The 3,399-nt window shown below is 41.2% G+C and overlaps 1 non-coding gene across 1 annotated transcript; it reads right to left on the reverse strand.

Annotated features, from left to right (window-relative positions):
- Positions 1 to 622: 622 nt before the first annotated feature.
- LOC131481812 (U6 spliceosomal RNA) lies at positions 623 to 729 on the reverse strand. Its single transcript, XR_009246581.1, has one exon. It is a non-coding gene; the product is annotated as a U6 spliceosomal RNA (small nuclear RNA).
- Between the last annotated feature and the right edge of the window lie 2,670 nt (positions 730 to 3,399).

Consider the following 3,399-nt stretch of genomic DNA (forward strand, 5'->3'; position numbering starts at 1 on the left):
ACAGTTCAAATTCAATCAAGATTCTTTCCTTGCAAACATATACCAAGCATAGAGTCCAGCTACTTATTGTCCAGATGGGTTGAACTGTTTCTTGGGGAGACCATTTCTTGTCCAAAGTTAGAGCTGGTATAATATCATCCCAGTCAATTAAGAGTCCCAATATAACATCAACAGCAATTTGTAACATTATGGAATTGACATGGTTTTGAGTAACCAGTATGTTAAAAAAAAAAAAGAAGCATATTCTTAACCACAACCTATGATTTGCTCATTGACATTTCAATTTTAGTTTGTACACAGGACCAGCTGCTATATACCTTAAAATGGCTATAAGGTACCATTCAGCTGTCTCGTGTCTATTTCATTTTAGTATTTAGCCACTTGTTGTGTTGAAGTATAATTTTGCTGATCTTGGCAGATTTTAGGGTAATCTAGACTGGCTTGAAACTCTAACAAGACATTTGTCTACAGTTAAGGTGCAGAACATTTTTTTTTTGAGTGGGGGGTGTGCAGGAAAGTCCCCAACACCATGGTGAAGAGTGACTAATCTTCGTGTCCTACCCAGCGAGGCATTAGCCAATCCATGCCAGCTCTTTCCTGTCAGATTCCAAGCTCTACTTTTAAAAATATGGAATGCTTCACGAATTTGCGTGTCATCCTTGCGCAGGGGCCATGCTAATCTTCTCTGTATCGTTCCAATTTTAGTATCTGTGCTGCCGAAGCGAGCACAGTGTGGAGTCTTACTCAAGCCATCATCCTCATCAGCCTACACACACACTAGTATTTACAGTCAGTTCTGCCCTGAGCTTCATCAAATATGCAATCCAATGGATGCTCATGGATGCTGTGGCACAGCCCATGGCTTCTCACCACACTCTTGAGCCTCATGCACACCAACAGGAACTACAGTCTGGTGAGAGCAAACCCTAGTCAACCCCACCAGGACAGCCACAAACTTCAGTTCCTGTGCATGCTGGTATGTGCAATAGACTTTTTCAGTCCATCCCACACCCCAATCAGCTCTCATATACATCAATGTGCATTGGCGCCTAGCTAAGCGTGACCAACTCTGTCATCCAGCTCATACCTTGCTGGAAGGTGCCACTGCCTGTCCATCCAGTCCTGCCCCTAGCTCTGGTACTCGTGGTCACTGCTGGGAGCTGCAGACCATCAGAGTTCCCTACTATCACATTATCCCTACTAGACCCACTCTCATTCCCAGGTCATGGCTTTCCATGTGGTTTTGCAGACTAGCCTGATAGAACTTGCCACAGTTCCAGCACCTGTTAGAGGATGCTGCAGCAAAGCCCAACCAGCCTGCACTTAACTCTGGATCATGCATACCCTAGTGGATATGATCACTTAGGCCAGCCTGACCAAAAAAAAAAAAAAAAAAAAAAGAAGAAGAAGAAAGTGTGATGATGTAATTTCCAGCTGTCACTTAGCAGGAGTATGGAACCTGTGTTCTCAGTTGCACTTGCTTGGAGTGCAATTTCCACTTGACTGAGTCATGATGGGGGACAGAAGAAGCAAGCCTACATTAACTAAGTCTTTCTCACTGAAATCTTAAACTTTCTTCACTAAACATGTCTTCACCTGCTGTGTGTTAGGGATGATTTTGAGACACTTTATACAAATTATCTTTCATCTTTCAAAAATTGTTTTTATCAGACCCAATACTGGGACACAGTAAGCTTAGCCATTCTGGCATCCCCGTGGTTGAGCAGTGAATGTTAGCATCTCATGTTCAGAGCACTGATTTCACTACCATCCACTCTGCTTCTGATCAGTTTCGGGATAATGCACCTAAATGCAATGATTCATGTCAATATTTGGGTTCCTGATCCCTGAATGGGAAGTCCCAGTGGAGTTCTTTGCTACAGGCTTTGAGCTGGCCACACTGGGATTGGAGACACTGGGGCCACTGTGGGAGTGAACTAGTGAATTTGTTTTTTTCTTCTTCCTGGTTTCTCATTAGTGCTTGCATTCTCTGTGATTGCAAGAGCACATTAGCTAAAACAAATTACATTAAATGAAATATGTCTCATGAATGACCCACACTATTATTTATGTGCTTTGGAGGCTTTGAAGATAGTAAGACTTGTGTTATTATAATATACATTTTCTTTTCAATCTTATAATTGTCATACTCATGTTCAGTCAGCTGGTGATAGCAGTGCTTGTGTTGGCAAAAACACCTGCAATAAAACTGAAAATTAAAGCATTATTAGTGCTGATCAAAGAGCAGAAAACCCCACAATGATTTACCATGGGTTTAGTTTTGTATTGTAAGAAGATAAAGGGCAGGAGTGAAAATTCTACAATAGCCATGGCAGATTTACTGATTGGAAATGGATCACTCCAAATGTCACTTAGTCCTAAGCACTAGTTGGAGTAACAGTGAGTTAAAACTTGCAAGGACTTAGTAAAACATCCTTCACGTTGACTGTTGTGGAATGAATGGTTTTTGCATTTTTAATTTCTTCTCTTTCTTTCAGAAGCTACAAATATTGGGCACCACACATTCATTTTTGTCTTTATACTTTTTATCATGTGAATGTTTCCTAATAACCTACCTTATCAATTAGTATATTGATTTTACCTGTATACAGTCAGTAAATATTTTCATGATAGAGTGTGTGTGTGTGTGTGTGTGTGTGTGTGTGTGTGTGTGTTTGTACTCAGGCATGTGTGTCTGTGCTTGAATCAATGCTGAGATAATACTGAAAATGAGGGTCGAGAGTGATGGCCTAGTGGCTAAATTACTTGCCTTAAATGCGCAAGGTTCCCATATGGGCGCCGGTTCTAATCCTGACGGCCCTGCTTCCCATCCAGCTCCTTACTTCTGGTCTGGGAAATCAGTGCAGGATGGCCCAAAGCCTTGTTACCCTACACCCACATGGAAGACCCGGAACAGGCTTCAGGCTCCTGGCTTTGGATTGTCTCAGTGCCAACCATTGCAGTCACTTGGGGAGTGAACCATCAGAGTGAAGATCTTCCTGTCTCATGTTCTCTCTGTATTTCTGTCTTTCCAACAATAATAAATAAATCTTTCCTTTTTTTGTTTTTTTTTCCATCTTATAATTTTTCTTATTTTTCATGGTATAGTTCCACAGGCTCAGTGATCTCACCTTCCCCCTCCCCAGAAATGATTAAAAATTAAAAAAAAAAATGTTCCCTATGTTAGATGCTAGCATTGCAGGTTGTGTTTTAATTTGCTACACTACAGCATCAGCTTTTATTTTTTTTAATTTTAAAATATTGATATTTTAGGGGGATGGTTTTTAAAATTTTTCTTTATCATGCTTTTCTGCACCTGTGTCTGGGATCAGGGGAGAAACAAAGGGAGAAGCCCCTCCCAGCTTGCCACCCATCCCAGGTCCCAAATGTGAGGCATGC

Source organism: Ochotona princeps, chromosome 13 (assembly GCF_030435755.1).
Source record: "Ochotona princeps isolate mOchPri1 chromosome 13, mOchPri1.hap1, whole genome shotgun sequence".
In the NCBI taxonomy this organism is placed as follows: Eukaryota; Metazoa; Chordata; class Mammalia; order Lagomorpha; family Ochotonidae; genus Ochotona; species Ochotona princeps.